This window comes from Pomacea canaliculata, linkage group LG3 (genome assembly GCF_003073045.1).
Source record: "Pomacea canaliculata isolate SZHN2017 linkage group LG3, ASM307304v1, whole genome shotgun sequence".
Classification (NCBI taxonomy): domain Eukaryota; kingdom Metazoa; phylum Mollusca; class Gastropoda; order Architaenioglossa; family Ampullariidae; genus Pomacea; species Pomacea canaliculata.
The window spans coordinates 11,638,360-11,659,557 of NC_037592.1; positions in this window are offsets into that span (position 1 = coordinate 11,638,360).

Genomic DNA, 21,198 nt, shown 5'->3' on the forward strand with positions numbered 1-21,198 from the left:
ATTCTTCTATGAAGGACGAATCCTGGTTTGTTTCTCCGTTTAGACGTGGCCTTGCATGAACCAGGACGACCTTTGCTCTGTCTGCTCGTGGACGCTGCTTTGGAAGATTTTCGCAAGGCCGGCTGGCTGATAGGATGAGACAGACTGAAGCGGTCCTCCATGACGTGTACCCGCCCGGCTTTGATGGCTCGCTGCAGCACGGACTTGACCTGGCCATCGGTGCACTTTTCCTTGCCAAGGTCCCGGTACAGGCGGTTGCGGATGGAGGCGAGCGTATGGCTGCGTTCACTGTCGAGCTTCCTGATGGCGGTTACCACCCTCTCAGCTGTCAGTCGAAGATTCGCCTTCTTTCGCTGTCCTGAGCTTCCCGGAGCTGACATGCTCGTCGTAGAGTTGTTCATCAGAATCGCCAGGAGATGTCAACTTTCCGAAGTCTTTTGGACAGTCGGCAAATCAAAGCTGGGCTGGGACAGAAGCGGGGGATTTTATACAAAGTATCCCTCCCCACCCTGACGTAGGTGTTGCGATGTCAACGTCGTTGTCCTAGTAACAAAACTACAAGGTAGGTGGCGTGGTTCTTTTATTGTCTGTTTCTATGGCAATACAGTGAGGTTTAATACAAAAAACTTGAGCTTTGCAAAATTGGTGAATTCCGGGAAATGTATTTTCCAGATTTGTTGACCGTATACAATATCTTGGTATTTACATTTCACAGCTTTGGAGGTTGCCATGTAAGTTGCAGCGCGATCTATACACGTCTGTGTCTCTAGGGAAACAAATGACGTCGTCGTCCATGGCAACAGGAATTAAACCGACCTGACGACTAGTTACCTTCGGAGATGTACCGATGGAGATATACAGTGCTTACTATGACAGCTCGGTATTTTCAGCCGGGTTTCCTGCGATATCTAACAGATCTCTTCTCGAATTCATCCCTTCCCGCTCTCAGCCTACCAGTCCTTTCCTATGCCGAACCTCTGCCATGCTTCATCGCAGATTTTCCGTCTTGTATGTCTGTCGTTGTGTCTCTAGCCGGTTTCTGGTTGATATTTTTGGTCTGTGTAGTCAGTGTGTGTGTTATATAGATTTTGTACTGGTTTAAATGTGTGCTTGCAGTGTTCTGTATTCAGAAAATGTTTGAAAAGCGCATTGAGTCTACAGTACAGTAGAGGAATGTGCTATATAAATATGGATTATTATTATTATTATTATTATTACGTTCACGGTAAGTGAGAAGGTGGAGAGCAATCACGCGTCACAGACCTAATTAGCAGCCACCCCGAAAATTTTTCAACCGGCCAAACGGATGTTGGTCATGTCACGCATAACATAAAATACAGTTGACATATGATACACCATTTAAAGAAGGGCATCGCCGAATTCCACCCGGCATGTACGAACAGGTCAGAGAACACTTACAACATCTGCTGGACAGTGGGATTATTAGACCATCACATTCACCCTGGTCATCGAATGTTGCATGGGTTAAACAGAAAGACGGTGGCCTACGGCAATGTGTGGACTACAGACAGCTCAACGCACGGACAATCAAAGATTTGTACGCGCTGCCGAGGATTGAGGAATTGCTCCACGCCTTAGCGGGATCCAAGTATTTCACTGTCCTCGACTTAAAGAGCGGTTACCATCAGGTAGAGATAACCGAGGAGCACAAAGAGCTTACAGCATTCTCAGTTGCGCCCCTTGGATTCTATGACTACAATCGCATGGCAATGGGGCTGGCAAATGCACCGGCCACATATCAACGCCTCATGGAAGAGTGTTTGGGGGACCTGCATCTAAAATATGCCTGGTGTTTCTCGATGACATCATTGTGTTTTCCAGTACATTTGATAAGCATCTGGAAAGAGTGGAGAGAGTGCTAGACACACCACGGGATTGTGGAATGAAGTTGCACCCCAAGAAGTAGATATTTGCACAGAATTTAGTTAAATACGTGGGACATATCGTGTCAGCGGCTGGTGTCGAGACAGATCCGGAAAAATGCGAGAAAGTAAAAAACTGGCCAGTGCCCCGGACACCTGAGGATGTGCGACAGTTTCTGGGATTCGCAGGTTATTACTGGTCTCTATAGTTACCACGGAGCCATTGGAGCTGGTGTGTATGGATTATCTGTCCCTCGAAGCATCCAAAAGGAGGATACCAGCATATTTTAGTCATTACAGACCATTTCACGCGCCTGGCCCAAGCCATCCCGACTCGGAACATGACGGCAAAAACAACAGCTGACGCCCTCGTTAATAATTTCATCGTCCATTACGGGGTGCGAAAGCGTCTACATTCTGACCAGGGAGCCAACTATGAGAGCCGCATCATAAGGGAACTGCGCCAGATCATCGGGTGCAGTAAATCGCGCACCTACCCCTACCACCCCATTGGATCGAATGGAATGTGCGAGACATTTAATCGCACGTTGCTGGACATGCTTGGGACGCTGGAGCCGCGTCAGAAAGAAAACTGGAAAAGTCACGTGGCCAGTCTCGTGCACGCATACAACTGCACTGGCCACGAGACCACCGGCTTCTCCCATTATTCCTTGATGTTTGGCCGTGACCCGCGTCTCCCCGTCGATCTTTTATTTGGCGTCGATAGCAACGATCAAGGGAGGGAACCCCTCACTAAGTATGTCGACACTCTGAAGAAACGACTGACAGAGTCTTTCCATCTGGCAGCTGCAGCCTCCAACAAGGCAAGCGAGCGACAGAAAAGTGGCTAAGATCCCAAGGCAAGGGAAGCCACTATAGAAGTGGGAGACCGTGTCCTGGTGAAAGCCGTTGCCTTTGACGGCAAACACAAACTGGAGGACCGCTGGGAGAACGAGGTGTACAGTGTTCTGAGCCACCCTAACAGCGCAATATCGGTGTACGTCGTACGGAGAGAGGAAAGCGAAGGAAAAAAAATAAGGACTCTGCACCGCAACATGTTGCTACCTGTGGGCGAAATATTACAGGATGCGCGTCAACAAAAAGATGCGAGGGATCACTCGCTTTATCGGAGGCAGAGAAATCTACGGTGCCTGTTTAGAAAGGACGACACACCTAGGGCAGAGTCATCCGCCAGTGACAGTGACACGTCTAGCCCTGTGGTCGTACTTACACGGCCGCCAACCACCAGGTCAAGAGGGCAGCCGCTGTCGAGGGATGACAGTGACTGAGAAGAGCAAGCAAAGGGACGAACACGAGACAGAGACACCCAGACTAGTCCCTGATCCAGATTCAGAAGTCACCATGCTGCCTCCACTGCCTAACGGAAAAGACAGTGAAGTGCCAGGTGTACAGTAAGGAGGGAGAGATGAGGAGGGTGTTACGCAACGTACGGTGGTCATGCCACCCCCGTCACCACACCACGCATCTCGAACGTCAAGAAGGCCACGTCAGCAACCAACGTGGATGAAAAGCAGGGAATTCACACTTCGCCAGCAGCAGAGGCCAGACGAATATTGCTTGAAGTGCAATAAAATGAACTTGCTGCTGAGCAAACTACCCTCGTGAAAGAAAAACTTGCGGGGACTGCTGCGGCCACGCTCATTGTGAACTTAGTGTGACCGCAGCACCGTGTACTACTGTACATCTGTTTAAACTTTTATACTTATGTTTCTACGTTTATGTTTACGCGTTACTTTGAAAAAAAGTTTTAAGTGGGTTCTAGGTTTAAATGTCGACGAAAACATTTCTCCTCGAGGGGGATGTATATAGTGGGAGGACTGAGCGCGCATGCAAGGATGAGAGAGCGTGAATGACGAAAGAGCGTGTGTGACGAAAGCTTTCAGAATGCGTGTATGAATGACGTAAAAAAAGCGGTGACGAGGAGAGAAAAGTGCGGGGGATGGGTGGGGGTGGGTGGGGGTGGGGGTCTGGAGAGAATCCTGGCAGCGAAAGCACAAACTACTACATAATGACCCCGATCGAGGTGGATGCAGATCTTTTAGGTTAATTTGAAACATTTATCGGTTTTTACATTATCAATATATTTTCAAGTCTTGTGTGTATTATTTATGTATTTATTCTATATAAAAATATTTATATATCTTATTTGGTATTATCTGACTTACGCAATTAAGAGACAGACGTAAACATACCCGCGTTAAAACACACAAACATGCACATGCTTGTCCGCACAACAACTTACACGATTTTGCTGAAATCTTTCCCCATTTAATCAGCTTGTCATTTAAAAGAAATATGTTGCAGGACTAAGTCGTCACTGTCACATAGAGCTTCCACATGCCCCTCAGCACCGGAGGCCGCCTAAATGTCATCTCCAAAGCCGCCGACGTTGATGTCGACTTCGTCCTTAAATCGCGAGCGGCCGCCTCCTTCAGTACGATGGGCTGTTGCTTTGCTGGCGCTGCTGCTGCTGTCGCTGCCGGTTCTTGCTACGAGCCGCATGACCAAACGGTGGGGGGTCTTCAAAATCGAACACGAACCTTCCACGAATGTCGCCTTCTTTACATGTGGCCGTGAATGAACCAGAAAAACGACCTTTGCTCTGTCTGCTCATGGACGCTGCTTCGGAAGATTTTCGCGAGGCCGGCTGGCTGATGGGGTGAGACAGACTGAAGCGGTCCTTCATGACGTTTACCAGCCCGGATTTGATCGCTCGCTGCAGCGCGGACTTGACCTCGCCATCGGTGTACTTTTCCTTGCCAAGGCGGTTGCGGATGGAGGCGAGCGTATGGCTGCGTTCACTGCCGAGCTTCATGATGGCGACTACCACCTTCCCAGGTTTCAGTGGAAGATTCGCCTTCTTTCGCTGTCCTGAGCTTCCCGGAGATGACATGCTCGTCGTAGAGTTGTTCATCAGAATCGCCAGGATATGCCGAATTTTCCGCAGTCTAGTGGACAGTCGGCAAATCAAAGCAGCGCTGGGAGTTCTTGGAGAAAAGAGTCGAAGATTCGCCTTCTTTCGCTGTCCTGAGCTTCCCGTAGCACTGGGACAGAAGCGGGGGGATTTTATACAAACGATCCCTTCCCACCCTGACGTAGGTGTTGCGATGTCAACGTCGTTGTCCTAGTAACATAACTACAAGGTAGGTGGCGCAGTTCTTTTATTTTCTGTTTCTATGGCAATACAGTGTGTCTTAATACAAAGAAACATGAGCTTTGCAAAATTAGTGAATTCCGGAAAAGTATTTTCCAGATTTGTTGGCCGTATACAATATTTTGGTATTTACATTTCACAGCTTTGGAGGTTGCCATGTAAGTTGCAGCGCGATCTACACACGTCTGTGTCTCTAGGAAACAAATGACGTCGTCGTCCATGGCAACAGGAAGTAAACCGACCTGACGACTAGTTACCTTGGGAGATGTACAGATGGAGATATACAGTGCTTACTATGACTGCTCGGTATTTTCTGCCGGCTTTCCTGCGATATCTAACAGATCTCTTCTCGAATTCATCTCTTCCCGCTCGCAGCCTACCAGTCCTTTCCTATGCCGAACCTCTGCCATGCTTCATGCACATTTTCCGTCTTGTATGTCTGTCGTTGTGTCTCTAGCCAGTTTCTGGTTGATATTTTTGTCTGTGTAGTCTGTACGTCTGTTATATAGATTTTCTATTGGTTTAAATGTGTGCTTTCAGTGTTTTGTATTCAGAAAATGTTTGAAAAGCGCATTGAGTCTACAGTACAGTAGAGGAATACGCTATATAAATCTGGATGATGATGATGATGATGATTATTATTATTATTATTATTATGTTCACACACAACAGGAACAACAATCCACAGTCCAAATATTAAAACATCATACAAATACAAATGCAACTAATCCAACAGATGGCACAAGTCTCACTGCAATGACGAATGAGTTCAGCAGACGCGAAAGTTCACTGATCAACAGATGGTCAAGACGACATGAAGCCCACACAACTGTGCTGACCATGAAGTCTGCAAGTCAGAAAAGAACCGAAGCCACCGACACGGAACCAAGCTGCATAGACTCGGTGACCACCTCGCCACATCTGACGGTGGAGCGCAGCAATCACGATTTAGAAACCTAAATAACAGCCGCCCCGAAAATTTTTCAACCGGCCAAACGGATGTCGGTCATGTCACACGGGTCAAACATAAAATACAGTTGACATATGATACACCATTTAAAGAACGGCATCGCCGAATTCCACACGGCATGTACGAACAGGTCAGAGAACACATACAGCAGCTGCTGGACAGTGGGATTATTAGACCATCACATTCACCCTGGTCATCGAATGTTGTATGGGTTAAACAGAAAGACGGTAGCCTACGGCAATGTGTGGACTACAGACAGCTCAACGCACGGACAATCAAAGGTTCGTACGCGCTGCCGATTATAGAGGAATTGCTCCACGCCTTAGCGGGATTTCTAGGGCAGAGTCTTCCGCCAGTGACAGTGACACGTCTAGCCCTGTGGTCATACTTACATGGCCGCCAGCCACCAGGTCAAGAGGTCAGCCGCTGTCGAGTGATGACAGTGACGGAGAAGAGCAAGCAAAGGGACGAACACGAGACAGAGCCACCCAGACTAGTCCCTGATCCAGATTCAGAAGTCACCATGCTGCCTACACTGCCTAACGAAAAAGACAGTGAAGTGCCAGGTGTACAGGAAGGAGGGAGAGATGAGGAGGGTGTTACGCAACGTACGTACGTGGTCATGCCACCCCCGTCACCACGCCACGCCCCTCGAGCGTCAACAAGGCCACGTCAGCAACCAACGTGGATGAAAAGCGGGGAATTCACACTTGGCCAGCAGCAGAGGCCAGACGAATATTGCTTGAAGTGCAATAAAATGAACTTGCTGCTGAGCAAACTGTCCTCAGAAAAACTTGCGGTGACTGTTGTGGCCACGCTCATTGCGGCTGTCTGGCCACTGCTGTGAACTCAGTGTGACCGCAGCGCCGTGTACATATGTTTAAACTTTTATACTTATGTTTCTACGTTTATGTTTATAACGCGTTACCTTGAAACAAAGTTTTAGGGGGTTCTAGGTTTAAATGTCGAGGACAACATTTCTCCTCGAGGGGATGTATATAGTGGGAGGACTGAGAGCGCATGCAAGGATGAGAGAGTGTGAATGACGAAAGAGCGAGAGTGACGAAAGCTTTCAGAATGCGTGTATGAATGACGTAAAAAAGCGATGACGAGGAGAGAAAAGCGCGGGAAAAAGAGAGGTGAGTGCAGCACTTCTGGAGAGAATCCTGGCAGCGAAAGCACCAACTACTACATAATGACCCCGATCGAGGTGGATGCAGACCTTTTGCGTTAATTTGTCACATTTATCAGTTTTTACATTATCGGCATATTTTCAACTCTTATGAGTATTATTTCTATATTTATTCTATATAAAAATATTTATATATCTTATTTGGTATTATCAGACTTATGCAATTAAGAGACAGACGTAAACATACACGCGTTAAAACACACAAACATGCACATGCTTGCCCGCACAACAACTTACACGATTTTGCTGAAATCTTTCCCCATTTAATCAGCTTGTCATTTAAAAGAAATATGTTGCACGACTAAGTCGTCAATGCCATTCAGACCTTCCATAATCCACTCAGCACCGGAGGCCGCCTCACAGACATCTCCAACGGCGCCGACGTTGTGGTCGTCTTCGTCCATAGCTTGCGAGCGGCCGCCTCGTTCAGTACGCTGGGCTGTCGCTTGCTGGCGCTGCCGCTGATGCCGGTTCTGGCTACGAGCCGCATGACCAGACGGTGGGTTGCTAAGATCGACGAATCCTGGTTTGTTTCTCTCTTCAGATGTGGCCGTGAATGAACCAGAAAGACGACCTTTGCTCTGTCTGCTCGTGGACGCAGCTTCGGAAGATTTTCGCGAGGCCGGCTGGCTGTTGGGATGATACAGACTGAAGCGGTCCTCCCTGACGTTTACCCACCCGGCTTTGATCGCTCGCTGCAGCCCGGACCTGACCTCGCCATCGGTGTACTTTTCCTTGCCAAGGCGGTTGCGGATGGAGGCGAGCGTATGGCTGCGTTCACTGCCGAGCTTCATGATGGCCATTACCACCTTCCCAGGTTTCAGTGGAAGATTCGCCTTCTTTCGCTCTCCTGAGCTTCCCGCAGATGACATGCTCGTCGTAGAGTTGTTCATCAGAATCGCCAGGATATGCCGAATTTTCCGCAGTCTAGTGGACAGTCGGCAAATCAAAGCAGCGCTGGGAGTTCTTGGAGAAAGGAGTCGAAGATTCGCCTTCTTTCGCTGTCCTGAGCTTCCCGTAGCACTGGGACAGAAGCGGGGGATTTTATACAAACGATCCCTTCCCACCCTGACGTAGGTGTTGCGATGTCAACGTCGTTGTCCTAGTAACAGAACTACAAGGTAGGTGGCGCGGTTTTTTTATTGTCTGTTTCTATGGCAATACAGTGTGTCTTAATACCAAAAAACTTGAGCTTTGCAAAATTGGTGAATTCCGTTAAATGCATTTTCCAGATTTGTTGGCCGTATACAATATTTTGGTATTTACATTTCACAGCTTTGGAGGTTGCCATGTAAGTTGCAGCGCGATCTATACACGTCTGTGTCTCTAGGGAAACAAATGACGTCGTCGTCCATGGCAACAGGAAGTAAACCGACCTGACGACTAGTTACCTTGGGAGATGTACAGATGGAGATATACAGTGCTTACTATGACTGCTCGGTATTTTCTGCCGGGTTTCCTGCGATATCTAACAGATCTCTTCTCGAATTCATTTCTTCCCGCTCGCAGCCTACCAGTCCTTTCCTATGCCAAACCTCTGCCATGCTTCATGCGCAGATTTTCCGTCTTGTATGTCTGTCGTTGTGTCTCTAGCCGGTTTCTGGTTGATATTTTTGGTCTGTGTAGTCAGTATGTGTGTTATATAGATTTTGTATTGGTTTAAATGTGTGCTTTAAGTGTTTTGCATTCAGAAAATGTTTGAAAAGCGCATTGAATTTACAGTACAGTAGAGGAATATGCTATATTAATCAGGATGATGATGATAATTGATGATGATGATTATTATTATTATTATAACGCAGTCTGGGTGATGGGATTTCAATTTCCAGCTTACGTGGTGGAGCAATATTGGTAGGTCATACCTATCTGCATGTATTATTCTCCTCACCACAAACTGACATGAACTGAAATTCAGAAAGATAATAATAATAGTAATAAGAATAGTAATAATAATTCGCTTGTATAGCGCCTTATTGTGGCCTGTGGACAGCTCAAGGCGCTTCACAAATGACAGAAGTTGACGAGACGACAAAATGTCGGTGTTCAGCGGACCGTGTTCTCCACACCACAGGAACAACAATCCACAGTCCAAATATTAAAACATCATGCAAATTCAAATGCAACAAATCCAACAGATGGCACAAGTCTCACTGGAATGACGAATGAGTCCAGCACACGCGAAAGTTCGCTGATCAACAAAGGGTCAAGACGACATGAAGCCCACACAACTGTGCTGATCATGAAGTCTGCAAGTAGGAAAAGAACTGAAGCCACCGACACGGAACCAAGCTGCGTAGACTCGGTGACCATCTCGCCACATCTGACGGTGGAGCAGCAATCACGATTTACAGACCTAATTAACAGCCGCCCCGAAAATTTTTCAACCGGCCAAACGGATGTTGGTCATGTCACACGGGTCAAACATGAAATACAGCTGACAAATGATACACCATTTAAAGAACGGCATTGCCGAATTCCACACGGCATGTGTGAACAGGTCAGAGAACACTTACAACACCTGCTGGACAGTGGGATTATTAGACCATCACATTCACCCTGGTCATCGAATGTTGTATGGGTTAAACAGAAAGACGGTGTGGACTACAGACTGCTCAACGCACGGACAATCAAAGGTTCGTACGCACTGCCGAGGATTGAGGAATTGCTGGACGCCTTAGCGGGATCCAAGCATTTCACTGTCCTCGACTTAAAGAGCGGTTACCATCAGGTAGAGATAACCGAGGAGCACAAAGAGCGTACAGCATTCTCAGTTGCGCCCCTTGAATTCTATGTCTACAATCGCATTGCAATGGGGCTGGCGAATGCACCGGCCACATATCAACGCCTCATAGAAGAGTGTTTGGGGGACCTGCATCTCCAAATATGCCTGGTGTTTCTCGATGACATCATTGTGTTTTCCAGTACATTTGATAAGCATCTGGAAAGAGTGGAGAGAGTGCTAGACACACTACGGCAGGGGTGTCAAACACCCGCCCGCTGGCCACATCGGGCCCGCCAGGAAATTTTACCTTGCCCGAGAATGAATTTTAGTAAATCATTGTTAATGGCCCGGCGACAAGTAGAAGGCAAACAACAGAAAAGTTCCCGTCGAGGACAGCAAGGGATGGGATGAGTTTAGTGATGTTTGTATTGACCACCAACAGTGCACTGGTCAAGTTACCACCGCTCCTGTTGATGACCAGAAGGGCTGGTGAAGGCGGGGCCCATAAATCTGACCTTTGACACGGGACACGATGGCCTGAACACGGGCCTCGGGTCGAAGATTTTTAGTACCTGTTAACTTCCCTGAATCGGTCCGAGATCAAAGTGTGACTAGGGCAAACCCACGTGTATGATGATGCAGCTCAGCAAAAGACTAATAGAAACTCATCACTTTCTGAATGTGCGGGCTGGCGAGCAGAAGTCGTCTCGATGAGACGTTAAGTTGTGAGAAGCAAACTTGTGGGGATCAAGTTCGTGGGAGTATAGCTTCTCCAAGGACTTATATATATCTACCATCTGGAATTATATGTGCGAACTGTGCATGATAACTGTGAACTGTGAATTATACACGTGGACTGTGGATGATAAGTGCCAACTGTGGAATACTGACTGTCAAGAGTTAATGACTGCCGCCAAAGAGATAAGTACCCAAGTATAAACAGCAAGCCACGGTGTAGAAATAATTGCTGTTTGTGTATTGATGATTTGTGTCTTGTTTGCCTAATTATATCTTCTTTTACATACATAAACTGATGCAATAACATCACATGTCATAGCAAATAGTACTGAACAGAGCAGAGCACGCGATTGTTTATTAGAATTAATTGAAAGCTGTGTGTAGTGTGTGAACTTAACGCTAGTCGTAGGTACTGGTGCGCCATCTGTCGGGGAACAAAGGCAGATGATCAGAGCTAAGCACGTGTTGTGACTTTTCTATAGACTTTTACTTAATCTTAATTTACTTAATAAAGATCGAGAACATTACACTGTGTAGTGAAGGGACTTTTGTAATTTCAATACCAATCAAATTTCAAATTAAAGCTAGCCGTTAAAATGGCCGAGAGAAAAGTTGATTTTGAAAACAGTCTTTCAAAGCCAATGGGAAGCTGAATACATGTTTACTGATATCAGCGGTAAACCAGTGTCTACTTTGTGGAGATACAATAGCTGTGACCAAAGAATATAATCTGAGACGGCATTACGAGACTAAACATCAGGACAAGTTGAAAAGCCTGAATGCAAAACAGAAGCTAAAGAAAGTGTAATGAGTGACTGAAGGCAAAGTACGACTGTGTGGGGGCTGCACAGTTCTCTCATTCCCTCCCACAAACGATGCCCCAGCTTCGTCTACATGCGGCTCGAATCTTGAGCATGTTTGGCAGCAGATATTTGTGTGAGCAACTTTTGTCTGTGATGAAGATCAACAAAACATCACACAGGACTTGACAGGAGACGTCTTAGTGATGTACACTTGCAGTCCATCCTGAGAATCTCCACCACACAGAAACTTACTCCAAACATAAACAAACTTGTTGTCAAGAAAAGATGTGAAACGTCCACTTCTGACAAAATAAATTAAAAAGAAAAACTGCTAAGCCTTGGTTTGTATGATTTTGTTTACACAAAATTAATAACAGAAAGTTCATTTTTTTAGTGTTCAATAAAAAAGTTATCGGACTTAAATAATAACCTTCGGCCCGCCACCTTGTGTGTGATGTGAGATTTGGCCCGCTGGGTAATTGAGTTTGACACCCCTGACCTATATGGTCACAGCTTCTCTGTGCTGACTGACAACAACGCCATGACCTACGTGCTGACGTCAGCAAGGCTAGATGCCATCGGTCACCGGTGGCTGGCATCATTGGCATCATTGACATCCTCAGAGATCGCTTCCTTTGGCCTGGCATGACATGAATATTGCTTGAAGTGCAATAAAATGAACTTGCTGCTGAGCAAACTGTCAACAGAAAAACTTGCGGGGACTGTTGTGGCCACGCTCATTGCGGCTGTCTGGCCACTGCTGTGAACTCAGTGTGACTGCAGCATCGTGTACATATGTTTAAACGTTTATACTTATGTTTCTACGTTTATGTTTATAACGCGTTACCTTGAAACAAAGTTTTAGGGGGGTTCTAGGTTTAAATGTCGACGAAAACATTTCTCCTCGAGGGGGGTGTATATAGTGGGAGGACTGAGCGCGCATGCAAGGATGAGAGAGCGTGAATGACGAAAGAGCGTGTGTGACGAAAGTTTCAGAATGCGTGTATGAATGACGTAAAAAAGCGATGACGAGGAGAGAAAAGCGCGCGGGGGGGGGGGGGAAAGAGAGGTCGGGGAGGGGGGGGTCAGTACGTCTGGAGAGAATCCTGGCAATGAAAGCACAAACTACTACATAATGACCCCGATCGAGGTAGATGCAGACCTTTTGCGTTAATTTGTAACATTTATCGGTTTTTACATTATCAATATATTTTCAACTCTTATGTGTATTATTTATGTATTTATTCTATATAAAAATATTTATATATCTTATTTGGTATTATAAACCACTCAGCACCGGAGGCCGCCTAACAGTCATCTCCTACGGCGCCGACGTTGAGGTCGACTTCGTCCTTAACTCGCGAGCGGCCGCCTCCTTCAGTACGCAGAGCTGTCGCTTTGCTGGCGCTGCCGCTGGCGCTGCTGCTGCTGCTGCCGCTGCCGCTGGCGCTGCTGCTGCTGCTGGCGCTGCTGCTCCTGCTGCCGCTGCCGGTTCTTGCTACGAGCCGCTTGACCAGACGGTGGGTTGCTAAGATCGAGCACGATCCTTGCACGAATGACGAATCCTTTAGATGTGGCCGTGAATGAACAAGAAGGACGACAACTTTTGCTCTTTCTGCTCGTGGACGCTGCTTCGGAAGATTTTCGCGAGGCAGGCTGGCTGATGGGATGAGACAGACTGAAGCGGTTCTTCATGACGTTTACCCGCCCGGATTTGACCGCTCGCTGCAGCGCGGACTTGACCTCGCCATCGGTGTACTTTTCCTTGCCAAGGCGGTTGCGGATGGAGGCGAGCGTATGGCTGCGTTCACTGCCGAGCTTCGTGATGGCGGTTACCACCTTCCCAGCTTTCAGTCGAAGATTCGACTTCTTTCGCTCTCCTGAGCTTCCCGGAGATGACATGCTCGTCGTAGAGTTGTTCATCAGAATCGCCAGGATATGCCGAATTTTCCGCAGTCTAGTGGACAGTCGGCAAATCAAAGCAGCGCTGGGAGTTCTTGGAGAAAAGAGTCGAAGATTCGCCTTCTTTCGATGTCCTGAGCTTCCCGTAGCACTGGGACAGAAGCGGGGGGATTTTATACAAAGTATCCCTTCCCACCCAGACGTAGGTGTTGCGATGTCAACGTCGTTGTCCTAGTAACAGAACTACAAGGTAGGTGGCGCGGTTCTTTTATTGTCTGTTTACATGGCAACACAGTGCGGTTTAATACAAAAAACTTGATCTTTGCAAAATTGGTGAATTCCGGGAAATGTATTTTCCAGATTTGTTGGCCGTATACAATATTTTGGTATTTACATTTCACAGCTTTGGAGGTTGCCATGTAAGTTGCAGCGCGATCTATACACGTCTGTGTCTCTAGGGAAAGAAATGACGTCGTCGTCCATGGCAACAGGAAGTAAACCGACCTGACGACTAGTTACCTTGGGAGATGTACAGATGGAGATATACAGTGCTTACTATGACTGCTCGGTATTTTCTGCCGGGTTTCCTGCGATATCTAACAGATCTCTTCTCGAATTCATCTCTTCCCGCTCGCAGCCTACCAGTCCTTTCCTATGCCGAACCTCTGGCATGCTTCATGCGCAGATTTTCCGTCTTGTATGTCTGTCGTTGTGTCTCTAGCCGGTTTCTGGTTGATATTTTTGGTCTGTGTAGTCAGTATGTGTGTTATATAGATTTTGTACTGGTTTAAATGTGTGCTTGCAGTGTTTTGTAGTCAGAAAATGTTTGAAAAGCGGATTGAGTCTACAACACAGTAGAGGAATACGCTATATAGATCTGGATGATGATGATGATGATGATTATTATTATTATTATTAGTATTATTATTATTATTTTTATAACGCAGTCTGGGTGATGGGATTTGAATTTCCAACTAACGTAGTGGAGCAATATTGGTAGGTCACAGCTATCTGCATGTATTATTCTCCTCACCACAAACTGACATGAACTGAAATTCCGAAAGATACTAATAATAGTAATAAGAAAAGTAATAATAATTCGTTTGTATAGCGCCTTATCCTGGCCTGTTTAGAGCTCAAGGCGTTTCACAAATGACAGAAGGTGACGAGACGACAAAATGTCGGTGTTCAGCGGACCGTGTTCTCCACACCACAGGCCAGCGTTCACGTTCACACACACAGCACGAACAACAATGAACAGTCCAAATATCAAAACATCATACAAATGCAAATGCAACAAATCCAACAGATGGCACAAGTCTCACTGGAATGACGAATGAGTCCAGCACACGCGAAAGTTCACTGATCAACAAAGGGTCAAGACGACATGAAGCCCACACAACTGTGCTGACCATGAAGTCTGCAAGTCGGAAAAGAACTGAAGCCACCGACACGGAACCAAGCTGCGTAGACTCGGTGACCATCTCGCCACATCTGACGGTGGAGCAGCAATCACGCGTCAGAGACCTAATTAACAGCCACCCCGAAAATTTTTCAACCGGCCAAACGGATGTTGGTCATGTCACGCATAACATAAAATACAGTTGACAAATGATACACCATTTAAAGAATGGCATCGCCGAATTCCACACGGCATGTACGAACAGGTCAGAGAACACTTACAACAGCTGCTGGACAGTGGGATTATTAGACCATCACATTCACCCTGGTCATCGAATGTTGTATGGGTTAAACAGAAAGACGGTAGCCTACGGCAATGTGTGGACTACAGACAGCTCAACGCACGGACAATCAAAGACTCGTACGCACTGCCGAGGATAGAGGAATTGCTGGACGCCTTAGCGGGATCCAAGTATTTCACTGTCCTCGACTTAAAGAGCGGTTACCATCAGGTAGAGATAACCGAGGAGCACAAAGAGCGTACAGCATTCTCAGTTGCGCCCCTTGAATTCTATGAATACAATCGCATGGCAATGCAGCTGGCGAATGCACCGGCCACATATCAACGCCTCCTGTAAGAGTGTTTAGGGGACCTGCATCTAAAATATGCCTGGTGTTTCTCGATGACATCATTGTGTTTACCAGTACTTTTGATGAGCATCTGGAAAGAGTGGAGAGAGTGCTAGACAGACTATGGGATTGTGGAATGAAACTGCACCCCAAGAAGTGCATATTCTCACAGGATCGAGTTAAATACGTGGGACATATCGTGTCAGCGGCTGGTGTCGAGACAGATCCGGAAAAGTGCGAGAAAGTAAAAAACTGGCCAGTGCCCCGGACACCTGAGGATGTACGACAGTTTCTGGGATTCGCAGGTTATTACTGGTCTCTATAGTTACCACGGACATAGACTGGATCATGAGAAGAACAACCTCTAACAGAAACACGGGCGTTCAGTGGACTTTCGCCAGGCATCTTGAGGATCTTGACTTTGCAGATGACATCAGCCTGTTGTCCCACAAGTAACAACACGCACAAAGCTCACTCGGCTCGCAGAAGAAGCAGCAATGACTGGCCTGACCATCAACATCAAGAAGACGGAGGTAATGCGGGTCAGCACAAAGCAAGAAGCCCCACTCCAACTACATGGAGAATGTATTACAGAGTCTGACCGTTTCACCTACCTTGGCAGCATAGTCAGCAGCAAAGACGGAGGTACAGATGAAGATGTCAGAAGCCGAATAAGCAAATCCAGGGTTGCATTCCACTCCCTAAGACCTATCTGGCACTCCAAGGCTTTGTCTCTACACACCAAGATCCGCATCTATAATACCAATGTAAAGTCAGTCCTTCTGTATGGATCTGAGACATAGCGGGTGACAAATGCCATCACCAACAAGATACAGACATTTATCAATAAATGTCTGCGCCGCATTCTTAACATCCGATGGCCTGAGAAGATCTCCAATACCGCCCTATGGGAGAGAACCAACCAAAACCCTGCCAGCCTAGACATCAAGAAGCGAAAGTGGGGCTGGATTGGCCACACTCTACGAAAGCCAGCCGACAATTTAGCGAGACAAGCTCTGGGCTGGAACCCACAGGGGAGGCGCAAGGTTGGGAGACCCAGACAGACGTGGAGACGATCAGTCCACAGAGAGGCAGAGACAGCTGGCATGACATGGTCCCAACTAGAAAGGGATGCCCAGTACCGGGTCCGATGGCGGCGTGTGGTTGCGGCCCTATGCTCCACTGGGGGCGAATAGGAACGAAGAAGATAGTTACCACGGAGCCATTGGAGCTGGTGTGTATGGATTATCTGTCCCTCGAAGCATCCAAAGGACGATAGCAGCATATTTTAGTCCTTACAGACCATTTCACGCGCCTGGCCCAAGCCATCCCGACTCGGAACATGACGGCAAAAACAACAGCAACCAACGTGGATAAAAAGCGGGGAATTCGCACTTCGCCAGCAGCAGAGGCCAGACGAATATTGCTTGAAGTGCAATAAAATGAACTTGCTGCTGAGAAACTACCCTCGTGAAAGAACAACTTGCGGGGACTGTTGCGGCCACGCTCATTGTGAACTTAGTTTGACCGCAGCACCGTGTACATATGTTTAAACTTTTATACTTATGTTTCTACGTTTATGTTTATAACGCGTTACCTTGAAAAAAAAAGTTTTAGGGGGGGGGGGGTTCTAGGTTTAAATGTCGAGGACAACATTTCTCCTCGAGGGGGATGTATATAGTGGGAGGACTGAGCGCGCATGCAAGGATGAGAGAGCGTGAATGACGAAAGAGCGAGAGTGACGAAAGTTTCAGAATGCGTGTATGAATGACGTAAAAAAGCGATGACGAGGAGAGAAAATCGCGGGAAAAAGAGAGGGGGGGGGATCAGTACGTCTGGAGAGAATCCTGGCAGTGAAAGCACCAACTACTACATAATGACCCCGATCGAGGTAGATGCAGACCTTTTAGGTTAATTTGTAACATTTATCGGTTTTTACATTATCAATATATTTTCAACTCTTGTGTGTATTATTTATATATTTATTCTATATAAAAATATTTATATATCTTATTTGGTATTATCTGACTTATGCAATTAAGAGACAGGCGTAAACATACACGCGTTAAAACACACAAACATGCACATGCTTGTCCGCACAACAACTTACAAGATTTTGCTGAAATCTTTCCCCATTTAATCAGCTTGTCATTTAAAAGAAATATGTTGCAGGACTAAGTCGTCAGTGTTACCCAGAGCTTCCATAATCCGCTCAGCAAAGGAGGCCGCCTCACAGTCATCTCCAACGGCGCCGACGTTGAGGTCGTCTGCCGCATGACCAGGCGGTGGGAGGTGTTCTAAATCGATCATGAACCTTCCACGAATGTCGCCTTCTTTAGATGTGCCCGTGAATGAACAAGAAAGACGAGCTTTGCTCTTTCTGCTCGTGGACGCTGCTTCGGAAGATTTTCGCGAGGCCGGCTGGCTGATGGGGTGAGACAGACTGAAGCGGTCCTCCATGACGTTTACCCACCCGACTTTCATCGCTCGCTGCAGCGCGGACTTGACGTCGCCATCGGTGTACTTTTCCTTGCCAAGGCGGTTGCGGATGGAAGCGAGCGTATGACTGCGTTCACTGCCGAGCTTCATGATGGCGACTACCACCTTCCCAGCTGTCAGTCGAAGATTCGCCTTCTTTCGCTGTCCTGAGCTTCCCGGAGATGACATGCTCGTCGTAGAGTTGTTCATCAGAATCGCCAGGATATGCCGAATTTTCCGCAGTCTAGTGGACAGTCGGCAAATCAAAGCAGCGCTGGGAGTTCTTGGAGAAAAGAGTCGAAGATTCGCCTTCTTTCGCTGTCCTGAGCTTCCCGTACCACTGGGACAGAAGCGGGGGATTTTATACAAACGATCCCTTCCCACCCTGACGTAGGTGTTGCGATGTCAACGTCGTTGTCCTAGTAACAGAACTACAAGGTAGGTGGAGCAGTTCTTTTATTGTCTGTTTCTATGGCAATACACTGCGGCTTAATACAAAAAACTTGAGCTTTGCAAAATTGGTGAATTCCGGGAAATGTATTTTCCAGATTTGTTGGCCGTATACAATAGTTTGGTATTTACATTTCACAGCTTTGGAGGTTGTCATGTAAGTTGCAGCGCGATCTATACACGTCTGTGTCTCCAGGGAAACAAATGACGTCGTCGTCCATGGCAACAGGAAGTAAAGCGACCTGACGACTAGTTACCTTGGGAGATGTACAGATGGAGATATACAGTGCTTACTATGACTGCTCGGTATTTTCTGCCGGGTTTCCTGCGATATCTAACAGATCTCTTCTCGAATTCATCTCTTCCCGCTCGCAGCCTACCAGTCCTTTCCTATGCCAAACCTCTGGCATGCTTCATGCGCAGATTTTCCGTTTTGTATGTCTGTCGTTGTGTCTCTAGCCGGTTTCTGGTTGATATTTTTGGTCTGTGTGGTCAGTACGTCTGTTATATAGATTTTGTACTGGTTTAAATGTGTGCTTGCAGTGTTCTGTATTCAGAAAATGTTTGATCCAGCGGGCGCTACTCTGTGGCTTGACCCCGGCTCACTTTTGTCCTGTACGTTTTGACTTGTTTTGGATTTTTACGTGAATTCTGTTCCTTCGGCTCGTGCGTGAATGGACATAGGTGGTATTGCAATACGTCTGACTGTGAGGTATCGTATTCCTGTATGTGAGTGTCCTGTACGGAAGAATTTAACCGCGACCATTCAACATGGCGATGCAACCGTTAGTTCCTTCTAGGCTGGTATGATCCAGAGACTCTAGACTCAAGAGAATATATCTGACTACATTTGAGGCATACCAAGACTCTCTGGCTGACAAATGACATTTCTTCATGGACTGAGTGTCGCCCCAACCAAGCGGATCTACACAATCCCACACCATGGCTGAATGAGAGAGTGATCTGCCCTTGGAAGTGATGTTCGTGGATCTGCCAGAGACTGTGATACCTGTGTGATACCTGTGTGATACCTGTGTGATACCTGTGTCGTCTTGATTTGATTTCTGCTTACATCAGCTTGTGCACAGACGGACACAAATGATACTGCGGTGCGTCTGACTGTGTGCGGAGCATTGTATTTTTGTGGGCACATTTGGTAGTTTCTGCGGGAGACCACCATGCCATGTATTAACAAAGCAACAACAACAACAACAACAACAACAACAACAACAACAACAACAAAAAAACGGTTAACTCTTCCACGATCATCAGTACTCTTCAAACGATATTCTTTTTTCCTGTATGTGCATTGCTGGCTTCCTGTCGTATGGCTGTCATGTGGTACATCATTCTACGCTACAAATTATTTTTCTTTATTTTCTCTTTATCTATATAAATGTCTGTATGAGTATGGATCGTCATATTATATGTGTTCGTGAGCTAAAGAAAAATTTCTGTCGTAGGTTTTCCTCGACAGACAATAAAGTCTTATTTGATTTGATTTAAATTTGATTTTGAAAGAGCATCGAGTCTACAGTACAGTAGAGGAATTTGCTATATAAATCTGGATGATGATGATGATGATGATGATGATGGATGGATGGATGGATTGATGATGATTGATGATGATGATTATATGATGATTACGCAATCTGCCTGATGGGATTTCAATTTCCAGCTAACGTAGTGGAGCAGTATTGGTAGGTCACACCTATCTACATGTATTATTCTCCTCACCACAAACTGACATTAACTGAAATTCAGAGAAATAATAATAATAATAATAATAATAATAATAAGAATAAGAATAAGAATAATAAGAAGAAGAATAGTAATAATAATTCGCCTGATGGCACAAATCTCACTGGAATGACGAATGAGTCCAGCACACATGAAAGTTCACTGATCAACAAAGGGTCAAGACGATCATGAAGTCTGCAAGTCGGAAAAGAACCGAAGCCACCGACACGGAAGAGGCAGCACATTCCAAGCGCACAATGGCAGGCATGTCAACACACACACACAATCACAAGTCCAACACGAGGAAGACATCAGACGTTGTAGTATTATTAAACACAAATGTTATTTTTCATAAACAGCCGATCGCTGCTAATTGTAACTCACTTGCGGTTAAAATTAAATATTCACTAAATTAAAATAGCCGCAAGAACTCAAGGTAACATTTCAAAATTTCTTGATCTGTTTTACAGTTTTGATGGACAATAAAATATGTCTGTGAAACTCAGACCCAGACAACAGTAAAGTAGGCCGTGATGGAAGCGCTGGCAATGATAGTCAGTCCCTACTACTGCAACTACGAAAAGTCGCGAGTTTGAATCGTTAGGGTCAAGTGACTGTAAACCCAGTTCTCCTCCCAGTACCTGTGTTAGGTTCAGTCACAGACAGGGTGAACTATTTACAACCCACTGGAGCACTTGGCTAGATTACAACACTGCAAGAGATTGCCATTTTATAGCCGTGTACTAACAAATCACAGGAGATAAGAATGCTGTGCTAATTGTATCATTTTTTTGTATATCTTCAATATTTCGATCCTTGTTTTGTCTGATATTTTGATTTCAAAACCTAAAAAATGGCAACATTTGTAATTTTATTTTTGTAGTATTGTCTGCTTTTCTATTGCTACACGTTAAAATCTTTTTTCAACCTTTTATTGTAAAAATTGGCACGTTTTTTAATTTTGTTTGACAAAAATCAAATTAGGACACACCAAAATAACATCCAAAATATCAATGTAACAAGGGAACATTCTCAGAATATATCTAAAAACACTGGGGACTACCTGGGAAACACGTATATTCATCCAAGAATCACACATGAGTGACATATTCCT